At 43.2% G+C, this 25,029-nt stretch overlaps 1 long non-coding RNA gene across 1 annotated transcript in view; it reads right to left on the bottom strand.

Moving 5' to 3' along the window:
- Positions 1-4,950: 4,950 nt before the first annotated feature.
- Positions 4,951-25,029, bottom strand: part of LOC120402272 — an 81,137-nt gene continuing 61,058 nt past the window's right edge. Inside the window, exons 4-7 of the long non-coding RNA XR_005597096.1 lie at positions 11,517-11,574; positions 11,290-11,408; positions 9,253-9,339; positions 4,951-5,014 (exon numbers count right to left, since the gene is read on the bottom strand). This is a non-coding gene — a long non-coding RNA (uncharacterized LOC120402272). The remainder of the gene's footprint in view (positions 5,015-9,252; positions 9,340-11,289; positions 11,409-11,516; positions 11,575-25,029) is intronic.

The raw sequence follows: 25,029 nt of genomic DNA, 5'->3' as shown, positions 1-25,029 counted from the left end.
CATCCCTGAAGCAAATAGAGCAAAAAAGCAATATACATAAAAATCAAGAAGTAATGAAATGAGAAAAAAATTACAAAATAAAAACTACTAGATATATAAAACTGAATCATTATTACAGTAATTATGTTGTGCATATTCAGTGTGTTTTCTTGTAATATGTCATTGAACAGATATGCTAAGTGACTCATACCTTTGGATCATTCTGTGATCTTCAGATTTGCAATTTACCATGAGCCACCTGGCACCTGCAAAACTGCTCAGTCACAATGAGGTAATAATCTGTTTCACCAATCTGGAGTTGATTCAAAAGTGCTAGATTTTAGATTTAGAACTGGTCTTGAACCTTTGAGCTTGGTTTGATCCTAGCAAACCATGACTCCCAGGTTGCTGAATGTGTGTTTACTGTATTGCCCTAAAAGCAAGGCAGGAATTTCTTTCAAACAAAAAGAACTGTTTGCATAACACATGTTCCTATTGAGCTGTAAACTTGTTTTTTGATTAATTCCCCTGGAGGGGGGAAAGGCTTACATTAAGATGGGAATGGGTCACAACAAAAGCTGTTTGTGAGAAGTATGCAGACCTCTGACAAAGATCAAGGGTTATGTGGTTCAAAGGTCTTTGAGTCTCTAGGGATATCACTGTTTCAAACAACATTTACTCTTTTAATCCTTCTCAGAACTTTTTTATTGTAAAGGCAATACTACAAATAAATAAATAAATAAAAAGACTTCCCTGCCTTCTTAGGGTTCTAACATGCATTCAGTACTTCAATTCTACTTTTTCCTTTCTACCTAGAGTCAAATAGTTCTGAGGATGACCCATTAATTAATTAATTTAAGCTTAGTTCTATTCATCTACATTTATAGAGTCAATACTTTTATCCAAAACAGCATAGATAGAAGGTTGTATTGCATTATTTATAAACATAATTTATAAACAGAACTTGAAGTAGATTAAACAAGATATTAACTGTTGTTGTTTTTTTCCTGAACAAGCCCCTTATTTTGGACTAGGCAAATGAGCAAGAATTTGTATTTAGTTCTACCTTATTATTTTTATTTAATATAAAGCATTCAAAAACCCCACTCAGAATCAAGGCCTGATTGTGCTAAATGCTATACAAACACATATAACATGATCCTTACCCTGAAAAATTTCAAGCTAAGACAACATATAAAGGGAGGGAGGAGAGTTTTATATGCATAACTTGAAGACAGTCTTTCATTTCCCAGATGAAAGGTGAAGCTGCTGGGTGATGTAAATTATTGCCAAGTTTGAATCAGTCAAAAGAACGTGAACCTGAAAGCTGCAGCCGTGCCCCAAATATTGTTGTTTTGGCTGGAACTGTCCATTTTACTAGTACCTTGGTCCCTGAATAGCCCATCCATGCATTAATTAGTGAGTCCAGCTCTTCAGGAGGCAGCAGGCTCTAATAGATTGGACACTGGACAGGAACACAAGAGACGTGAATTCTATTCCCGGCTCTGCTACTGACCTGTGTCACCTGGAGTAAATCAGCCCCTTCTCTGCCTTATCTATTTAGGCTGTAAACTCTTCAGATGGTCTATTACCATGTGTTTCTACAGTACCTAACAAAATGGGGCCAATAGTATCAGCTGGTGCCTCTAGGCAACACCTTAACACAAATAGTGGTAATTTTAAAAGAAAGTCTTTCCGATAGTCTTCCCTAAGGGAATCGTAAAAATAAGAAAACATGCATGTCACCTATTCACATAAATCTGGTTGTACTGTACACATAATAGTGTGATCAGTTCCCCATATTAAAGGGTATCTGTCATAAGAGAGCAATTAACATTAGGCCTCCTGTACCACAACACTTTGAGAGCTCACATGTTAACAGTCGTAGACATCTGCTGCTTTCGTCATTTCCCCCTTCACACTCAAAAAGCAAAGGCTGTTTTCTTATCTCCAGACCTTTTATTAGTGATAATCACAGTTCTTCAGCACAGGGCCAATTACAAAGCAGTGGTTTAGCAGTCTTAACGCTCGTTAGCCCTTATGCTAAATAGGGCAGTCCTTTCTTCAGGCTCTGCATCCTGTACAGTTGGGCTAAAGGTATGATTTACTGTTCTGTTGTTATCAATTAACAGCAGTCTGGAGGCCAGAACAAAATATGGAACCTTCCACTTCAAGGTTTTCATTTCCAATCTAGGCCCGGTCAATAGTGACTGCAAGTTGGTAAGACCTGGCTGCATCCAGCTCCCAGAATCACAAACTCTGAGGGTAGCAGGCTCAGCAGTGAGGCCAAGCTCTGAATAACCTACAAGAGTGAAGAAGCCTCATCCTAAAATGTGCTCTCGCTGACTGAGGTATGTTGATGGAACAGTGAGAGAAGGTTTACACTGCTGTTTCTCATGTAGTATCCCCTTTTCTGTATAAATAGAGGTGACTACCACCCCAGTCTGCCAACCTGGTACTCTTTCATCATCACCACATTCACAAATTTAAAAATAATAATGGTAAATATGTATATAGCTATGAAATAGCCACAGAATAAGAAAATATTTCTGAAGACTCTCTTACCTGACTAACCCCAACACTGTTGTCTTTAAGCAAAGTAGCACTGAAGCAGATGCACTCACTGTGTTATTTCTAAGTGTATTGTATTTTAACTATTATGTTTCTTTTTCTTCTGTTCAAGGGACACTCTTGAGCTACATGTAATACTTGGTACTGAATTATTATTTACTAATGGCAAAAAGGGTTTTCTTTGATGAACTGTGGACAATACATGTTGAGAACAGGGATCAGCAATGTGTCTGTGGTAACAATTTTGAGGTCTGTGGTAATTTTTCAAAAAAATTGAATGACTGAATGACATGACCCCTCCCCCCGCCCATGTCCGTCACTAAGTACGGTAATTTTGTCAAGTATCTGTTGCGCAACATGGTGGTGCTGATCCCGAGTGAGAAATTTAGTTACCTAAATGGAACCTTTATAATAGGCTTTATATATAATTACTTTTTTCACTGTTTAACACAATCAGTATTTTAAAGTGCATTTTTTCTAAGTCATGTTTCATGAAAGGAAGAGGATATAATCTCCAAATCCTAATCTACAACAGAGATAAATGGAGGTGATTGTAGAAGTCAGGATATGTTTATTACTAGAAGGTGCAATTCCCCTTCTTCAGTACTTAACACCTCTGCTGTTAGCTGGTTTCTTCCTCCCACCCGCCATTTTCTCCCTTTAAAAGAAGATACATATTGCCAATCACAAATTTGTTTTTCTATGAGTTTTCCTCCTCCCCTTTACAAACTCTACGAGTTAACACAGAATCAAATGGGTAACATTAAGATCCAGAATGTGTCTCAGTAAATAGAATTTACTATTTTGACTTGAGTTCTCTGGTCACTATTATAAGACAGCTCTGTTTTTCCCATAAGGCAATATCTGAGGAAGTGGATAGAGTGAAGAACAATTCTTCTCTCCCCCCTACCACTTCCAACACTTCTCTGCAGAAGTTTTTACACTGCTGGAGATTCCGAGGGATAAACTTTCAAAGGGATGTATTGAGAAGTTTCATTCCCTAACCCTGGGTCTTGTTCATAACCATTGCTACACTTTATTTTGTACACTGTTCGAAATGCTAACTCTAATTTATTCTTTTCCTTTGGATAACATAGTTCCCCATTTTAACACATTATCTGATAGTACCAGTTTCAGGGTATTATTTTAGATGCACAGAAAGAGAGTTGCAAACATCAGCATAGAGAAACACAGAACTAGAGGTAGTGGATTTGATTGACATATTTTACAGCTATTGCAAGTCCACTTAATTCTTTTTCCTTTACACTCTTAAGATCAAAGGGTTTTGCTGAAACAACTTTCACAATAATAACTTGGCTTCTTTCCTTTGCGTCATTTGCAGAGGTTTACATAGGCCTTGAGTTTACCATTATAGTTAGAACAAATGGCCAAACAAACTGGCCCCACACATGTAATAGCCCACCAGTTGTTCCACTGAGTTGGCTTGGGGATGGCTGCACATTGCATTGCTGGTGATGATTATCTTTGAGGTGTCTGTGAGTTAGAAAATGAAGCCTAATGTTCATGTGATAAAACTTCTGATCAATGAACAGAATGAATTATGTCCTTGACCCATCCTAGAACATGCATAATTTGGGGCACATACTTCCCACTGTATATGAACCCAAGTACCTCTGATAGCCCTGCGTTTCCAGTTCTGATCTGAAGATGTTTTTTTCATTTTACTGATCCTCATAGGCATCCAGTAAAAACTCTGTGCAAGAGCTAAAGGTGTGCTGACTGGCAACAGCTGTATGTGTAATTTCAGCTAAATCTTTTCTCCTACGTCTCTTCTCTTTTACACCAGTGTAATTCCACTGCACCAGATCCTGTTGTTGGTGCAAAGTTGCCAGAAAGCTGGTGGCACTGATCCCTGAGTACTCCCCATGCCTGGGGAATCTCCAAGTGGTGTAGAACCATCACATTGCAGATCTTGTGCCAGCCCTCCTCCAGACCCATGATGCACAGGATGTGTCTGGGAGAGAGTGTTAAGACCCCCTGTGCAGCAGCAATCCTCTGCTACTAGCACAACCTATGGGGGCAATTGCCAGCCCGGGCAAAGCAGAGTTGGCCTGAGGCTGCTCTATTTTAGGTCAGAAATGAGCTCTGTGCCAGCATCAGGTTTTCTGAGGTTTGTTTGTTTGTTTGTTTTAGTTTGTTGAGTTCACTTTGCCACTGCTATGCACCCAAGGGATACACAATCCAAAGGGTAGAGGAAGGTAAAGTATTTGTCATTCTTCCAGAGATGAGAGAGCAGAGTCAATCTCAAAAATCTTTAGCAAAGAAGGGTGCACGAGAAATAGCAGTAGCCTTGTAGCAGCTCGCAGCAGTGTGGCATGTATCGTACCAATGAACGGGGGTATAAATAAAGGTCTGCAATACCTTTGATTCACAAATAGAGCATCATGACAAAGGAAATTTACATGACTGGATTTCACATGAGCACCTGTATATTTTCCAGCATCTGTAGGGATAAATGTTTTCTTTTTAAACAATTTATTTATTTAGAAAGTTTTAACAAGTTTGCAAATCGCTGCCATGTAAATAGCAGAGACAAAACAATCATTACAGCAATGAGATTTTGTTTAGAGAAACATACAGTAATATAAACGTCAGCTGGATCTAACAGGGTGTTATAGTACAAAGTGTTTCTGATGACTTTAGTAAATTGAGTGAAGTCTCTGCAGTTTTGTTTCCTTTCATATTACTCTTAATTTACAGCAACATTGTTTTCTTCAATAAAATCATTTTATTTGAATTCTAAAGATTTTATTTTTGTATAAAGTAGCTGAGTGAGTTCAATTGTGGAGATACTAGGTACATAGGACAGCTGGAGACTAAGGACCCAATTCTGCAAACTCTTCCACATGTCTTAATTTAAAAAAAAAATCTATGTATGTATTTAGGAAGTTTTAACAAGTTTACAAATAATTTCCATGTAAATATCAGAGACAAAATGCTGATCATTACAACACTGAACTTTTGTTTAGAAAAACATACAGTGATATAACCAGAGGTGAAAGTAAGCCGGTACGTCCCACCGGCAAGAGCCAGTGCGCCGTACTGGGGTGGCCCGGCTTCCCCAGGCAGCAATTTAAAGGGCCTGGGGCTCCCACCAGCAGCCGGAGCTCCAGGCCCTCTAAATTGCAGCCAGAGCCCTGCTGCTGGAGACCTGGAGCGGCGGGGCTCCGGGGGTTATTTAAAGGTCCAGGGGTCCCGCTGCCTCTACTGCCCTGGGCCCTTTAAATAGCCGCCGTAGCCCTGCCGCCGCTATCCCAGGGCTCCGTGGGCTATTTAAAGGGCTGGGGAGGTAGCAGCAGGGGAGTCCTGGGCCCTTTAAATAGCCCCCAGAGCCCTGGAGTAGCGGCGGAGCTCCCGCTGACTCTATGGCCCCGGCCCTTTAAATAGCCCCCAGAGCCCTGGAGTAGCGGCGGGGCTCCCACTGACTCTGTGGCCCTAGCCCTTTAAATAGCCCCCGGAACCCCGCTACTGGAGCCCCGAGGTAGCAGCAGCAGCTGGAGGCTCCAGCAGCGGTTTAAAGGGCCCAGGGTGGTAGCAGCAGCCGAGCCCTGGGCCCTTTAAACTGCTGCCAGAGCCCCCAGCTGCCACTGCTACCCTGGCAGGGGAGTGGGAGGCCACTTACCAGTACAGGGCGGGCCGGGGCTGGCTCTGACCCCCCATCCCCACCCCTTCCACCTGAGGCCCCGCCCCTTCCAGGGGCCAGAGCCAGCCCAAACCCAACCCCATACCGCTAAGTCCCTGTTCCTACTTTCACCCCTGGGTATAACCGTCAGATCTCTCTATTTAACAGGTGTCATCATATTGCAGAGTAAGTCTCTTTACACTCCCCAAGTTGTGTTATTTATGGTGATTTTATTAAATTGAGTGCTTAATTTTAAATGCACATACAATAATTTTAAGCACGTGTATCTTTGCGGGATCAGGGTCTAAGTTTGAATGTACATTCTCATTCAGAGCATGATGAGAGAGAAAAATCCATTTGTACTTTGTAGCAATGTGCTTGGTGTGCCAAGATAGGCACATGATGCCTTTTGTAGGGTATATTTTCAACATCTCTGTGGCTCTGATTGCACTATTAAGGCAAAGGTCCACACTGGCAGTAGTGCAGAGCCATCCCACTCCAAAGAAAGGCCCAGGAAGCTGGTCACAGCCCTTCCTCCACTGTCTCCACCCCACAAGGTGCAAGCAGGGATCATTCTCTATGCTCAGACAAGTGCATAGACTGCAATTGTACCCATCACCTGTGCAAGACAAGTAGGAGGGAAACATCTTCTTGTAGTTCAGGGGACAGTGGATGGAGCAGCAGGACACCTGAGTTCCATTTCCAGTTGAAAATGAGATTTAGGTTCCTAAATCAGTTAGGTGTTGTAATGCTGAGCGCAGCAATATCTAAATACCTTTACAAATCTGGGCCTATGAATCTGCATGAGAACTATGTTGGAGTAGGCAAACACAGGGGATTTTCACTAACACACATTTGCCCATATGTTTTATATGCATGTAAACAGAGTTTGTTGGGGAATCTGTTTTGGTTCTTCAGCTAAAGGATGCAGAAATATAATATTGTGGGCATTTTTCAAACTGATTCTAAAAGAATGACGGCCTATCTGCCAGGTAATGTTAATGCTCCATTTACCATCTACAAAATCATTTCCAGTTTTATATCTATCACAAGTGTTATGACCCCACTGTCAGTGTTAAAGCAAGAGACCGATATTTTCTATTGTGTGTCATTTCTAGTTGTATGAAATAAACAGCAGTTAGATGGTCCTTTTTCTGTCAGTTTTCTTGTGTTGATCCTTTCATATGATAGGATTTTAAACTTAGTGAAAACCCTGTCAAATTCATAACCCCATTCCAGAAAATAGTTAGCACTGAGCTGTGTAAGCATTACTATAACACAGAAGGCATTAGCAGCAGACATCTGTCAGTAAACAAAACTGCAGGCAAGATGAGCTATTCTGCCTTTACTCTTGCTATATGAATTTGATACTGAATCAGTAGCTGGTTCATTAAAATTCAAAGGTACTAGTTTGTGTCGTAAGTGCCAAATTATGGTTGAATTTGTTAAGAATGTCAAAACACTGCCATGCTACAGTCAACATTCATCTATTGAATACCATTCCTCCATGTTATCTAGATGGCAGTAGATAAAGACTCTCTCTAAAAACTCTCCTTAATATTTTGTTGATAGTGATTTTTTTCCTACAGTTATACGTTTGGTTTTACATATGGGAGTTCCCTTCTCTGCACAAAGTGATAAAGTTCCAAAGAGTTTTTAAAAGTTTAATTTAAAAAAAAAGGGGGGGGAGGTTCATTATGTATGCTAGAGATGGCTGAGTGGTCAGCAAGGGATGACTAAATTCAGGGGTATCATTGTGCAAGCTACACATCAGTAAATCATCATAAGTGGGTGTGACAACAAGTATAATTGACATGCCAAAGGCGTGTATGGATGAGGTTATATCAGGAAAAGCACTGAACAGAAAGCAGTTACATCTTGTTACACCCATTGGTTGGCTACATTTGCTGTTACAATCCTGTCTTCACAGTATGTAAACTTCAATGGTTCCCATACCTGATCCTGGATGCATAATTTACACCAAAGGTTCTCAACCAGGGTCCGAGGCCCCCTGGGGGGCCACAAGCAAGATTCAGGGGGCCGCCAAAATAAACTAGAGAGCAGGGCCAGCATTAAGAGTCACTGGGGCCCAGGTAGGGCAATCCCTAGCTATTTTGGTGCCCTACACGGGCGGGGGGTTCCCGGGGGCTGGCCCCAGGCCTCCACGGGGAACAGGGTGGAGGGGGGGCTGACCACTTCCGGTGGGAAGTGGAGTGACCCGGCCCCAGCCTGCTCTGCTCCCCTGGCTCCCAGGTTTGGGGGGAGGGGAGAACTGCCCCCCAGCAATCGCCAGCGGTGTGGCTGGGAGCCAGGGGAGCAGAGCAGGCTGGGGCCAGGTCGCTCTACTTACCAGTGAGTGCAGACCCGACCGCTTCTGGAGTCCTCAGGGGAGTGGGGGCAAGGCTGGAGCCCAAGAAAGAAAGCTAGACCCCAAGCCCCACTGTGGGGGCTGAAGCTGAAGCCGCATGGGGCTGAAGCCAAATCCCAAACAACTTAGCCTCGTGGGGCCCCCTGCGGCCTCCCCATAACTCCAGCCCTGGCTTTTAATCTACTGGATATGCAGAAAAACAGTTGTTGTGGCACAGGCAGGCCACGGAGGTTTTATACCATGGGGGGGGGGACTCCGAAAGAAAAAGGTTGAGATTCCCCGACTTACATCATCATTTATGTCACTTCTGAATTTGGCTGGGAAAAGCTCTTTCTCATCTTACTTCTCTACAGGCTGTATTATACCGTCAAATTTAGGCAGAATTCCTCATTGATTTTGTTTCAGTGGGGAGTTCTACTTAAATATCTGATGGCAAGTTATGGCATTATGTAACTATTTATCTAATATTGTACCTGATTTCGAACTGTGCATTGCCCATGGCTGTGCAAAGCCCTGTCTGGTCTTATCTTCACTTTAAATCTCAACTGGAGACAAGTAATTACCAAGTGAATGTCAATGAAACTATCTACTACAAAGGTTTTAAGAAACTGACCAAACAAAGCCAGGATTAGGAAACGTTTGACAATTCTTACCACTCTGCCTATTTGTGTTTGTTGCAGTATTTACTTACTCCAAATATCCTTAAAGATTATAATTTCCTGTAGCTGCACCACCCAAGGATCTTTTGTTTGTGATCGGATTTTCTCATTTAGTCGATCTAAGTTCAAAGAATTATAAAGAGCTGAAAATTGATTGGCATGTGAAAAAAGAACAGCAAACTGACAGCACTGCTCTAATACCATTAACACTTCACCACAAAGGCCAGCTAAACCAATAGCTATACTAAAAGGATTAGTAGTGTTTTTAAAGAGTACATTTTCTAAGAGAACCCAAACTATACACATAAGTATTGTGAAACCATTTTAAATACCAGCTAGAACAATATATACTATAGACTATATCTCTGTTATATAATATAGTATAAATTATATAGTCTATATGATCACCTAAATGATAATTTTGGGTATGCATGCAATCCAGATCAGACTCTAAATTTGTTAAAGGAAAAGGCTGTCATTGAGCTAAGGGTAAAATGCAATAGAAAATAGACTGCATGGATAACTACATTGATTTATATTCACTGTATCAGACTAACATGCAGTGCATTAAAGTGCAGAATCCTCTTAAACAGATGTGTGAGGAATAAGTCTAAAATAGTAAGTCGAAAAGAAAAATACTGATGAAACAAGATTATTTAACACATTTCTACATTAGCTAAATAGCTACAACAATAAGACTTTTCATTGATTCTAATGCTCTTATTCTGGTTCAGCAGCACATTATTCCATGAATACTTCTATTGACTTCAGTGGGGCTACTGGTGGAGTAAGGTACTATTCATTTAGGAAGGCTATTGGAATCTGTCCCATAGTGTTTTCTATCATAGATCTCAAAGCACTTTACAATCATGGTAAGAGTTGTTATCTTCATTAGACAGATGCAGAAACTGAGGCTCAGAGATATTCAGGCCAAAATTTTCAAAAGCATCCACTCATTTTGAGTGCCTCAACTTTGGGAGCCCAGCTTGTGAAACTGTGCACCTCGAAATGTAGAACATCTCATGCTCACACAACTAGTTCATGGCACTGTCAAGAACCATAGTCCCTTGACTCTCAGGGCTTCTATACTCACATGTTTTATACAACTTTAAATATATGGGTTTAAAAACAGATATAATTAAAGCACTACAATGCCCAAGTGTGAACACAGCTATACTGAATTGAAAGAAATATGGATAGAAATAACCAGAAATATGGACAGAAATAAACTATACGGATATAAGCACCACATACAAACTGACATCCAAGAAAACTATTCTTCACTCTCTGGCTGCAGCAGGGAAGGGGAAGGCCAGATACTGTGGCATTCCAAGCATTAATTTCTGAGAGTGAACTAAGGCCCCAAGGCCAGCTGGATTACAGGTGTTCCCCCTCTTGAATTTATCTCATGAGGTGGCTAATAAATAGCTGGGGAAAAGGCCTTTCTGCAAGCAGGGAGGAAGAGGTGCAGCGTTCGCGATGACTGATGGAGACAGAATTGTCAGAGGGAAGAGACTGTTATATTTAATGTCAATAGTGTGAATGTAAGGATAAAAAAATATAACTAGCAATAAAACACTGATTGTCATACCTATGCAGCTGCAAACCAAGTAACTACAAAACAAATTGCTCAGGTGTAGTGTCTGCTATTGGTGTGGTGTCTAGCATGCAAATCAATGGCCCAACCAGTCAAGCCCTTACTCTTATGAATAGCCCCATTGATTTCAGTGATCAGGCCCCTAGTGTGTGTGCGTGTGTGTGCGCACACATTTTTGCTTGAAACTGACAAAGAATGAAGATGTGGTCTTCTCTGAATAATTCCACTGGGAACCTCTAAGGACTCTGTTATCTGAAACAACAGATGTTCGGTGGGTTCTCGGAGTTCAGTGAAGACTGTCAAAAGAGACACCCACACATACTCTGTTTTCTCATAGAGATGATTGTTGTCTTTTGTTGTTCTTCTCTTAATCTAAAATACAGTACAGGGCATTCAGACTGAGAGTGCTGTTCTTTATTCGTGGGACAACATAGCACATCATCATCACAAAGATAATAAAATAGGAGCTGACCTTTCAAGAATCATGCTCTTTTCTCCAAGCTACCAGGGTCTCTTCAAATGGCCGTAGTTATCCAATAGTCTTGTGAAAAGTGTGAGATCCTTAAAAGCTTCTCCACCTCACTTTTTTTCCTAGGTAGTCCAATAAAAATTATTATATTATCTACTGCTTGGTGGGTATGATGGGATGGACAACTTTTGCAGCAGGTTAGGAAGGAGTTAATAGTCCTGGACACGTACTGAATCAGGATCCGTTCTGCAACACCTACCAGCAATACCAAGACTGGAGAACTTTTACCTAGATGGAGTGAAAGAGAAGGGAGCAGGCTTCAGAACTGGGCTACCTTGGAAGAACCTAGGCAGTGGTTGAGTTGACTTTTGTGGTGTTTAGTGATGTTCTATAGACATTCATAGCTGCTTGACATTCTATAGACATGCCAGCAATTTCTCCACCACACTTTTTCCTAGCTGATGGTAAGGTCATTATGGGATAGATTGTGAGCTTGCCACAAGCCCTAGCCATGGGCCATTGGGTAGTTACACTGCCCCAGGCAAAGACTGGGGAGCATAAAATGATAGAGACAAAATCTCCTTCCTGGTTTCCCCTTCTGAAAGGGAATGTACCCCTGTGCCAGCAATGTCCCACCAAGGCTACACCTACTTCTTATCCTTTCCTGCACAGTCCCAGTCCACATGAACAACCTCCACAGGGGCCATGTACTCCCCTTTTGCACAGCTATCTGCAGTAATGGGTGTGCAGAGTGGTAATGGAGTATTCCCTGAGCAGGTGCACAGGCAGGACACAATCTGGCACTAATTACAGCTGGATATATCTCTTTAGTTTTCATAATCCCTTTATGATAAAGACAAGGTCACATTAAGTCAATGTGTATAAATAAATAAATAAATAAATAACTGACCACTTAAGATGCATTTATCAAAGGGGTTCAAACCATGCTACTTTAAAGCTCTTTGGTGTACGTTACAGACCTGTGACTGAGGCACAAACCTAACATTTTCTCCTTTTGGTTTAAATGCCAGGTTTGGGAGATTTAAGATTAAGTGCACAGCCCCTATTAAGAAAGATGTAGTTTAGGCTTTGTGCTTGACATCATAATATCCTTAAGTGGCCATTGTACAAATCCATGAGATATTATTTTTACTGGTTGTGTTCCAGTAAGCGCTGCAGGATTAACTCAAAGCAAGCATTGTTTGAAACTTGTGGTCAGCATGTTCTGCTAAAGTGTATTGCTTTAATATAGTTCAGCTATTAACCAATTAAACCTGGGTGATATATTTTACATTTGAAACTGAACTATATCCGGGTTTTCTCCCTTTCACCCTGATCTCCTTCCAAATTGCATCCCTGGAAAGCCTAATTCTTCTTGACAGAAGCTTGTCACTTCTTTAGATTTGGTGGGAAGTTGAGTTGATGACACTATTGGCCCCATGGGTGCCATAGAGCCTGATGTACTTGTGTTTATTGATCATAGATCCTATGGCCACAGTCTGCTTGACAAGCAGGAGAAAGGCTGAAGATGCTGGATTTTAAACCTCACAATATTGCAAGGAAATATTTGAGCCTTCCTACAGTTAAGATTAGCTTTCCAAAATCATAAGTATTTAAACTAGATATGTCCTCAGGAGTGGATAATCGAAGGACATTACAAAATAGTGCTAAAAATACAAACAAACGGGTATATGGATAAAGGATATTGCAGGTGTATTGCCCCAGCAGAAGCTCCTGAAGGCTTTGTCCTTCTAGGAACAGAGATATAGCACAGCTGCTATGCTACCCTTGAGATACGTGCAGTAGCACACATCAGACTGGATGAACTCCTGGGTCATGAAGTCCAGTCCCCTCCCATTGCAAGCAACCCTGTCACATAATCCCATTCATAAACTCAACAAGATCCATCTTAAATCCAGTTAGATTGTCCCACCCTCCCATTCCACCCCACCTTCCCACACCACCACCCACCGGAAGGCTGTTCCAGGGCCTCCATTGTACACACACACACACACACACACACACACACACACACACACACACACACACACACACACACACACACACACACACACACACACACACACACACACACACACACACACACACACACACACACCATGGAATTTGAGATTGGAGCCCTGGTCCTATCCCTCCAGTTCCTCCCTGTCATCTCTAGGAGGTTTGAGCCAACAGCAGTGCTGATCAGAAGCAGTTCTTGCTCCTTGCAGTGCAAAGATTGTCATTTAAGAGGCCTCTCTTTAGGGAGTACGACGGGAAGGGGAAGTTTTCTGTGCCTGTCTTCCCCAGTCACAGTCTTGCCCAAATGATATATACACATTTTTCTTCAGAATCCGTACTATTGGTTGTGCTTATTACAAAATGAAAAAAAAGTCAGTTTTAGCCCAAATCTTGGATCTCTGTTATGTGGCAGGTAGATCTTCAGCAGCACAATTATTAGGAATTATATTTAGAGTGTCTGCTTTTAGCTGTCATTAAAGTCTGAAATCTCACTGGAGGTAAAACTGGATATTCTAGCTATGGAGCAGGCAAACTTTTTGGCCTGAGGGCCACCTCTGGGTGGGGAAATTGTATGCAGGGCCAGGGCAGGGGGTTGGGGTGTGGGAGGGAGCGTGGGGTGTGGGAGGGGGTGCGGTGTGCAGGAAGGGGCTCAGGGCAAGGGGTTGGGGCAGAGGAAGGGTGAGGGGGCTCAGGGAAGGGGGTTGGGGTGCAGGAGGGGGTGCACAGTGTGGAAGGGAGCTCTGGGCAGTGGTGCAGGGAGGGGTGCAGAGTGCAGGGGGGCTCAGGGTAGGGGGGTTGGGTGTAGGAGGGTGCAAGGTGCAGCAGGGGGCTCAGGGCAGGGAGTTGGGGTGCTGGGTGCAGGAGGGGTTCAGGGTGCAGGCTCCAGCCCAGCAACGCTTACCTGGAGCAGCTCTAGGGTGGCATCAGCGTGCACCGGGGCCAGGCAGGCTTCCTGCCTGCCCCCTGCCCCGGCCCTGGCCCTGCGCCGCTATAGGAAGCGGCTGGCACCACGTCCCTGCAGCCCCTGGGGAAAGGGGGGCAGAGGGCTCCACATGCTGCCCTTGCCTGTGGGCTGCCCTTGCCCAAAGCCCTGAGGGGCTGGATCCAGCCTGTGGGCCGTAATTTGCCCATCCCTGTTCTAGCTTCAACAGAAAATAATATTTTCTACTAGAGCACAAGACTCTCCAAGGAGAAAGAGAACTGTCCACAGTCCTGGAGTTGAGACTCAGAGGTGGTGGCCAGGCGGGGTGGCACAGAACACAAGTGACTGCATTACAGTGCAGTGGCAGCTGCCAGCTGTTCTCAGTGGGTGAGCAGAAGTGACATCTGTTGCCCTGCTGAAAACAGCTGAGAGGCACAAAAAGCACTGACAGAATCCCAGCTGGGAGGCCTGGGGTGGCAGGAGAGTGGAAAGGAGCTGACAAATGGCTCTCATCAGGCCACGATTAGCATAGGTGGGATAGGGGAGGGTGCGTCTTTTCATTCCATTAAGGTCCTGTCAAAAGAAACAAGGGAGAGAGACAGCTGAATAAGAGGGGAAATAATAGTTGAGTGTGAGAGGTAGGAGGCAGAAAAAGGAAGTGAATGGAAAAGAAGGACAATGAAGGAATGTGATCTGACTGGCACTACGTCTACACTACCCCCGGGTGCGCGCGATTTTTCAGGGATCGATAGGAGATATTCTCATCTATCGATATATATATATCGATCCGCGCTTCTTTCGATTCTCGAACTCCACCGCCGAACGCGCGTGGCGCGGCGTCGCATGGAGAGCCCGGACATCCGATCCGCCCCGTGAGGATCGGTAATTCGATATATAAGATACCGACTTCAGCCGTACGTATTTCACGAGCTGAAGTTTATATTATATCGATTTTTCCCCTTAGTGTAGACCAGCCCTGGGATAAAATCACTGGGTGCTGATGAAATCATCACAGATCCTACAATCTCAGGGCTTGTCTACATGAGAAAACTGACCAGCATAGTACAGCGGAATAAGTTACTCTCCTGACTTAAAGTCATCTTCGTTCCAGAATAGAGTTTCCACATAGAGAGTTATTCTGATAGAGCTACAGCAGAATAGTTTATTTCCCTGTATATTCCGCTGTAACTATACTGGTCAATTTCCCCATGTAGACACGCCCTCATTGTCTCCCCCTTGGTGCTGTCGCATGGTTTCATTGGCAATTACCCAATTTCCCCACTGGAATCAAACTACAGGTGTCCTGGAGATTATTACCTCAACACACACAAGTATGAAAATAGGAATAATATACATGTCTTGCAGTGTGGGAAGAAAGTGGTGTCAGCCACAATGCTAGCGGGCCCATTCTCCCTTCCCACTTGGTTTAATTTGCCTCCTTTTTCTATGCTGAATGACAAAAAAATTGCAATGATAAACAGTGGTCATGTGGCAGATTCCGAAAACATACCGTGCACGCCAGATTAGGAATCAGCTTCTAGCACATATTTCAATTAGATCATCAATACCAGTCATCAGGAAAGAAATTTGGTTTGATTATAAAGATTAAAATGGCACCTGGTTTAAGAGAAAATGAGAGGCTTGCACGGGCTTAGGTACCACTTAAACCCCATTTGGAAAGATAAATGAGATTTATGTGATTCATAGACCTTGTCCTAGTCCTTGCCACAGGGGTGAATTTCACCTACACAGTGAAATCCGTTGCTACCAGAAATAGGAGGACAAAAACTGATCACAAGCTTAGCAGCTGCCACTATACCATATGGATCATGGGAGAGGGGGAGGCCATTTTACCAATTTCAGGGGAAATTAAATATAAGATGATGTAAATGTTCATAAAATAATGTTATCTGCTCCCTGCTGTGTTTCATCTGGGGAAGAAGAGATAAAATTCTTATTTGCCATATGCTACTGTGTGAAAAATTAAAAGTTGATTTTAACAATCGTTCAATAGCATTGATAGCCCTAATTCAATCACGCAATGCATTAAAAAGATATAAGAGCAACATATTACAGCACATGCAATCTCAGCCTGTCAAAAGAACACTATAGAAGGAACACAGCTGACATTAGTAAGTCAGAAATGGAACACACCTCTTTGGTTTAATGTAGCTGTTTGCAAAGTCAAAAATAGAAATGTTTAAATAATACAGTATTTTCCAGACAAAAAGCACTCCCAGGCAATCCCATGATAGACTAGTTTGTACACACTGTGGGGACGGACAGTTTTAAGTATGTAAGGGGTTATTTAAAGGAAAAGTTAATTAGAAATCTATTTAAATTATTAAATACCTGCTAAGTGTCTTTGTAAAAGGCACCACAATGCACCAATGTGTTTGTATTGCTTGACTGCTTGCATATTCCCACCCACAGCATAGCTAGATCACTGATGGGTTTTGTTTTCTGTTTTGAACTGGATATATCTATTAAATGACCAAACTTGTGTGGTGCTGAGTGCCCTCATCTCCCATGGAAGCCAGTGAGATGGAAGGTACTTATCACCTTCCAGCATTGAGCCATAGATCACACAGCAGAGTTTAATTCTCAGATGAAAAGCTAGGAAGAGAACACACTGCAATTTCACCCACTATCCCCTCTCTTCTCACCCCTGGCATGCTCATATAGATTAATTTAGTGAACCAGAAGGGATAGGATGGAAAAAACCGCTGTAGATCATTTTGGTCTTTCAGGTTACTCTGCTGTTTAACAAGTCTGTGCAAGTGTCAGATGAGTCACAAATGGCTCAGCAAATGCCGGCATTGTTGAACCAGATGAGAGAGCAGCTTCAAGCAGTTGAAGGGAAACATTTGTAATGATTTACTGTGCGCTTCTTGAGCCTTGCAGGGCCTTAGCCTTTGGGATTAGCATGGTGAAGAATTAGAGAGGGACTGGTATTAAAAACAATAGCTACCTGCATCTCTGCACCAATAACGACAAAGGACCTGACCATGCAAGGAGCTGACTGCCTTTAACTCCCACCGACAGCAAGAGAGATGGAGGATTCTCAGCATATTGACATATCAGGCACATTGTGTTCATTTATCCACTGCCTTTCCAGCTTCCTTCAGCAGAGTGTCATATTTCCATCTGGAAATGATGGCACCACCCTGCTGATAGTGAAGCTATCGAAATTGCTCCTTAAAGTCCAGGTCTTCTGGAAAAAACACTTGCTAAAGGTGCACAAAGTATAGGCACTAGAATGACCAGTTCAGAATCTTGTGGCGTTTCATGGCAATGTCAACTGGTGCCTTCTCATACCAGCTAAAGGGGAGGACATGACACGTGACCGCCTCACGTGTCTCCTCCCCATCCCAGCCCCAGCCTGGGGCCTCCTCACTATTCCCACCACCTCCCTGCCCCACATTACCTGCAGGGAGGGGCTCCGTTCTCCCACTGCACCAAATCCCCACTCCCCTTGGCACATTCGGCTGCTCTCCCTGACAGCCAGGCCCTGGCAGGGAGCAGGATGGAGCCATTCCCGGTGGCTGCTCTGTGCAACGTAGCCAGCTGCCTGGGAGAGAGCCTGGCTGGGAAGGGGCGACAGCTCGCTCCCTGCCCGGGCTCAGCTTCCGTGAACAGGGGCCAAGCATGCTGGGGGGGGGGGGGAAAGGAGGGGCTCCAGCTCTTTCAGCCGATGTCCCTGGAAGTCGAGCCTGGGAGGCAGCGGGGGTGGGGGAGGGTAGCCCATTGCCACAGCCAGGCGCTCTCCCAGGCAGCTGCTGTGCTGCAGCGGGCAGCGTCCTAGCGGCTGGAAGAGGCTCTGGTCCCACCCCATCCGCTCTGGCTCTGGTCCCGCCCTTCCACTCCCCACCCGATCTGGCTGCTGGGGTTCATCCCATGTGCCCTCCCGATGCAAAATCTATAGTTTTTTTATATTCCCTTTCCTGTTCGTATCTAAACTGTTCCCACATTTTCTAAACTTGAAGTGATTTTCTGTTTCATTACTAAACAGACCCCTTACAAACAATCCATACACCCTTGTGTGTTGTTTTAAACTACTGCATGTGTTAAAACCTACTAAGCCGCCACTTCTTAGCTTAAAAGCTCGTTTACACGTATTCCCTATTTTACTTCACCACCAACCACCCTTAGCCCAGATCCCCAACCCAGGGTGTCTGTAAGCCTCTCATCCTCTGATATCTCTGTATCTCTTCCATCCCCAGCAATCATGTCCTTATTTCAGTATGTATTTTCATTGCCCAGAAATGAGAAGTTTACAAAAGTTACTCTTGTTATCAGAGGCCTTGATCCACCTTCATAGAATCATAGAATATCAGGGTTGGAAGGGACCTCAGGAGGTCATCTAGTCCAACCCCCTGCTCAAAGAAGGACCAATTCCCAGACCTTGAAGTCAGTGGAAAAATTCCCACTGATTTCAATGGGTTTTAGATCAGGCCCAGAGGCTCCAAGAGCCACTTCTTCCTCTTCCTCCACAGAAGCCCTTCAACATCATATTGCCTCCTGTTCCAGCATTCAGCTCAGGCTCTCTGTTAAATAGTAAAGAACTTTGGGGCTATTACCTCAGAAAAGCAGAAAGTTTGTTACTCCTGTTTTATTGTCCCACTCAAAATAATTCTTTAAAATGTAGGTTTCTCTTGTGTAAGGTAACAAGTGACTCAGGATCACCATCTAGCCACAACATGCACAATGCTGAGAAATAAGTAGGTGTGGTGGTTGTTTGCCGACAGGTAAAGCCCTGATTTGATACTGAATACTGGAACGGACGTGAACTATTAATATCTTTAGAGCTCCCAGAGCTCTCCCACTGATGGCCTCCTCTTTTGCAATCAAGCAAATGGGATTTGCATGTGAATTCTTACAATGTAACATTCAAGGATTGGCTGGGCAGCTCGGAGCACCTTGGAGTTGTACTTTCTGTGAACTTTAATCTTTTCTCATTCTTTCTAGCAGAGCAGCACAATAGAGGGATCCTAGGTTGTACTAGTCAGATGTTTACCTTACTAACTTGGAAGGTTGCGCTCCTATTATTTTGTCAGATGCTTGAATTGTACCTATCTCAAGTGAGGTAAAGGCAAAACATCTTAACAGATACCTCCTGCATAAGTGATTGCAGGATAGGGGTCTATTTCTTTAAAACAAATCTGGACCACAATGCCTCTGAGAAACTTGACAACTCCTAATATGGAACAGCTTTTTGATCCTATCCAGAGCAGTTGCTGTTACACCAGTAGGATAAGATCTGCCTACATCTGTGCTTTTGTTTAGTGTAATGGTTGCAACATAAACCTAACGAGGCTTGAATACTCAGGCTTAAGCTTATTTGTTTTGTATTACTTTGGAATTTATATCATTATATAATAGAAGAGATGAGCCATTTTACACTTGTTATCCAAAACATTATTTAATCTTCCGAGTCAATCTGATTAGGGGAAGTCTGTTATCATTTGCCAGATGAATTCTTATAATGGAGGAAGAAAAATAGACTGTCCTTCTGGAGGCAATAGAAAACAGGTCTTTTCAAGTCATTTCTTCTCCAGCTCCACAAAGTTGAGGGGACGTTGGGGTCCATTTTCAAAGCACTCACAAGTTGGGAGGGAAGGGCTTTAACTAGTTTTGTTAGACAGGGTCTATTTATACTACATAGCACTCTATGTCAAGGCATCCAGGTATAACACAGTTGTGCCCAGCCCTGACGTGGTTAAAGCATGCTCCACTTTGTAGTACACCTCTACCCCGATATAATGCTGTCTTACCGCATTATAGGTGAAACTGCGTTATATCGAACTTGCTTTGATCCGCCGGAGCGTGTGGCCCTGCCCCCCGCTGTCTTACCGCGTTATATCTGAATTCATGTTATACCGGGGTAGAAGTGTGTAAGCAGGAACTTAAGTGTGTTCCCAAACTGATCTAACGTCTGGACTTCATTGGGCTTTGAGTCAGACCCGGAGTTATTATTAGCATAAGATCATGGCCTGCTCCACTAGGTATCTTGAGTAGAGTTCAGGATATGAGGAAGAGCTCTGTGAAAGCTTCTCTCTTTCACCAATGGAACAGAAGTTGGTCCGATTAAAGATATTACCATGCCTACTTTGTCCAATATTCATTTCAGATCATTTATGCCTGTCGCTGAGTCCCCCTTCCAATTTCTGGGTTAAACAATCACATTTTCTTATTTAAAAAAAATATTTTCTCTCAGCTGCTGCTATGTGAATGACCCCAACACACAGCAAGGGAAACTGACAAAGGAACTGACTGCACAGAGACAACAGTACAAAATGCAGTTAGAGGCACAAAATAAACACTGAAAAAATATATACTCCTTTTTCTCAAAATTCTCTCACTTCTAATAATGTTAAGTGTTACTTGTGGCAACAGTAGGTAAAAATGTTCATCAAGAAGGCATTTTCAAGTGATAATACAGAGTTTGTAAGCTATTTTGCAAAGCCATCTTAATTTACATGAAAAACATAAGAAGGTCAGTTTCAATTCAATCTTTATAGATTAGACAAAGAAATAACTATATGCTAGCCATGAAATGAAAACACTGTAAAGATAGTGAGAGGTGTTACACATTTTTAACACATGCTAGGAATGGCTTGAAAATAAAGCTGAATTAAGCATTAGTCAATCCCTACAGATCTTTACAAAGGCTAATTAATTAATGTTTTGTGATTTCATCCAAATTGTTATTGTTACAGGAAGCTCTGGAAAACTTAGTCATGAGTGAAAGGGCTTCACACATTTCAGCTTTATTAAGCATTGTGCTCTGCATTTGATATTTGTAAACATCGTTGTTACAAAATAGCTGCTGGATATGGAGCTGATGGAATGTAGCTCCACATTCCCCTCTGGTTTAGCCTGAGGACCATGCTGGGTGGCTGGGTGAGCTTGTTCACTAACCACAATGTATTCAATTTATTTTATTTATCCCTTCTTTTACATGCATGAGTTATTTATAAGCCAATCACGATTTCCCCAAGATTTGTTTGTGATTTGTACCTGGCCAAACAGTTCTGAAATTTTGAATATTTTTTTTTTCAGAATTTTTTTTTCAAAACTTCTTCTGGAAAAGTTGTTCCCATTTTTTGACCACCTCCCTTTTAACTGTTGGTCAAATACTATGGTAGAACGAAGGAGAGCTTCCGGGTTACCTATGAATTGAGCACTATGACTATATGTTATTTGTTGTGTGTCATGCCATCTACCCCACAGCCAGCCAGGTCCCCCTAACAAAAAGGATATAGTTAATGTAGGTGACATCAGTGGGACTCAGGAGACGCTGAAAGGGTCACCCCCTGCTGTTGTCCAGTTCCTTTCTACTGTCCAGCTTCTTTCTACTCTCCTACGTGGGGCCTTTTCTAGACCACTCCCAGGAAAGCAGAGGACTCAGTCCCACATGATCAGTTGGTGGGCAAGGTGCTTGGGCCCCTCAGTCCCCATGGTCTCACTCCAAGGGTACAGATGTGGTTACATTTTTTGTTTAAAATATAAAGTTCTGGTCATCATTGCAAAATGGGAGTGAAATAAAGATCGAAGCTCTGGCCATAAATCATACAGCCTCACTGACTGCAAAGAAATGAGGACTCCCATTCCCATTCATGGGCTGCAGGCATTATGCAAACAAGAAAAAAGGTAGGAGTAATTGTCTGAATATGTGATCATTCCCCACATCTTGATTTCCTGACTATGCCAATATTACCTTGTGTGGTGATCCTGTGAGGTCTCAAAGGCTCTGTCTACTCTGCAGCCTATGTCGGCAAAATTTATGTCACTCGGAGGTGTGAATATTCCACCTCCATGTGCAACATAAATTACACTGACATAAGCGTTCATGCGCACAGTGCTATGTCAATGGGAAAACTTCTAACAGAGATTTCTAACAAACTCTGAAATCAGCTGTAATGTATATGATTCACTTTACCTGTTTAATAACTCTCTTCTTATAATCTTTAGTTTGAGTTACAAAAGGACTGGCTACCAGTGTGGTTTTTGCGTGAGATCCAGAAGTACATATTGATCTGGGGCAGGGGGAGGGTGTCTGGTTCTTTGAAACTGAAGGAACCTAATAGATGTCATTTCTGGTTTTAATAATCATTTATCACAGAAGTCTGGTTTGTCTGCGTGGTGCATGAGAGGCTAGAGGGTGTGACGGGGGCGGTCGTGGCTCCATAATAATTAGTACAGTATTTTGGGAGCACACATTTGTTACTGGTTTGGTGAAATCTTATCAGTGGCAGATTAGCCACTGGGCCAACGGGCCCATGCCCAGGGGCCTTGGCCAATTGGGGGCCCCTGGAAAAATGGGTGGCCCCGCACTCCAACCCACTCCGCCCGCCTGCCCAGCACTCCTGCGGGGCAGAGGGGGAAGCCCCCATGCCCCGACCCCACTTCCCAGGCAGGTACAGGAAGCCCCCTGCACCTCGACCCATCTCCCTGGAAGAAATGCTGGGCGAGGAGGGGAGGGGCCGAGTGGGGCAAGTCCCCATGCACCAACCCCATTTCCGTGGCAGGAGCGCAGCAGAGGGGAGGGTACTGCAGGCAGAAGAGGTCAGGAGGGGTTGGAGGCCCAGGGCCTCACAAACTCCTAATCCGCCTCTGAGTCTTATGATAGAGTATACCACCAGTCTGGGCTATATGCCCTGTATTCTGGTAGTCTGACCTGAGATTGGCACTCTTAGCTGTGTCCCTTACCAGACAGTGTGACAGTTGGCTCATGTGATGCTATCCATTTTCATCAGCGGTATTTACAGCAGTGTAATTGGGAGCAGAATCTGACACATCAGCAGGGCTGGTTGAAAAATTACAATTGATTTTCAAGGGACATTTTCCAGGACAAATTTTCAGTTTCTCAGTGAAAAATTGAAACATGAGACATTTTTGGATTTTGAAAACAATGTTTTTGGCTAAAAATTTAACTGAAAAAATGTTCCATTTTCAGTAAAAATGCCTGGGGCATCCTTTCAGTATTTTTATCAAATCCCAGAAAATATCAACCATCTTTTTAACCTAAAAAAGTTTTAATTTTTTTTATTAACTCTATAGATTTACATGTATTCTCTACTCATTCAAAGGTATTTGAAATCCATGGGAGCTAGGCACTGAGGATCTGCAACATAATGGTTATTTCTACTAGTAGTTCTTGCATAAAGCAAGGGGAGAAGAGAGTCTCTAAAACTTTATAATTGCTCTGTCAGGAATTGCTTAATCACCTCACTCATCTTAACATCAGTATATATGAATTTTGTCTTTGTTGTTAAAATGTGTCTGTTTCACAGTGTCCTAGAGCCTCAAACTATCAAGGAAATAAAAATCTAAGTCAATGTATGGGCCAGAATGAAACCTGGATCTCATCAGTATTAGTTCAGCAAATCTAAGTGGTTTATTGTCAAGCTTAATTGTGAGAAGAAATTAACCTTCCCTATAAGTCTAACCTTCCATGGCGCAGCTGAATAATCATTGTAACTGGACAGTGATACTTTTGTAGATAAAGAGCTTTAATAATCCGACTTACATGGTCACTAATGGTGTTTATGTTTTTATGGCCATGGTTTTTTATTTGTGAGGGCATTCTTTTTTTAGCCTAGCAGTTATAGGAGTCAGCTATATCTATGTTTCTAGAAAAGAATGTCTTTGTAAAAAAAAATGACTTACATATTTGCAAAGACTTTGGTGGAAAGTATCTCAAAGCACCTTACAATCCATGGCCCCTGTTCAGAAAAGCATCCTTTTCAGAAAAGCACTTCAGCATTTGCTTATAGTTAAGCTGCTTAAATGCTTTGCTGAATAGAGATGGACTTAAGCATGTGTTTAAGTGTTTTCTTGAGTCAGGACCTATATGTGTAGCCACCTTTAGTGTGGGAAAAGACAGTGCATAACTGTGTCAGGAGAACATGTCTGCTTGATGTCACTATGTTTGAGTCTTTTGCTGCTAAGAATATGTCTTCACTGCAGAGTTAGCCCGAGCTCTTCCCGACTGTTACCTCCAATGCCTTCTCCAACCTGGGCTAGCTGGCTTTTCTGAGGTCATAGGCTAAAGACCAAGTCAGGCTTTCACTTGAGTTGGTAACCCACCCACTTTGCAGTGAAGATGCAGGCTAAACCACTCCAGTTCCAATAATCCTCCAGTGCTTTCCCACAATTTCCCCCCTGCGCTTGGAAGGACAGACAAGTTCTCTCACAATTCACTGGGGAAAACAGAGTGGCTCTGCTCAGCTTACTGCAGCACTAAGAACCATGGGATATGACACTAGGGGCATGTCTACACTGCAATAAAACACCTATGGGTAGCAGTGTCAGCTGACTCGGGCCTGTAGGGCTCAGGCTGTGGGGCTATAAAATTGCAGTGTAGAAATTTGGGCTCAGGCTGGAGCCTGGGTTCTGGGACCCTCCCCCTTTACAGGGTCTCAGAGCCCAGGCTCCAGCCCAAGCCCAAACGACTACACTGCAATTATATAGCCCTGCAGCCCAAGCCCTGCAAGCCTGAATAAGCTGACACAGCCAACCAGGTGTTTGATATTACACTGTGGACATACCCTAGGAGTCCTAGTGACATATACAGGGGAACACAGCATCAGTGTGGACAGAATAACTCAGGTCTGGCTTTGCAGTGTGGCTGCTCACACCTGGGATAGGCTAACCCAGGTGCTGATCAGCTGGGCTAACTCTGTGGAGAAGATGTACCCTAAGAGGAAAATCCTCAGGCCATTGTTCATGCTGAGCAGCTTGGGTGAGGGCTGAGGGGAAGGGAGAGAAAATATCCTCCAGTTCAATCCGTACAG

This window comes from Mauremys reevesii, linkage group 3, assembly GCF_016161935.1.
Source record: "Mauremys reevesii isolate NIE-2019 linkage group 3, ASM1616193v1, whole genome shotgun sequence".
In the NCBI taxonomy this organism is placed as follows: domain Eukaryota; kingdom Metazoa; phylum Chordata; order Testudines; family Geoemydidae; genus Mauremys; species Mauremys reevesii.
The sequence above is the reverse complement of the archived record's forward strand: the minus strand, read 5'-3'. Positions and strand labels throughout refer to the sequence as shown.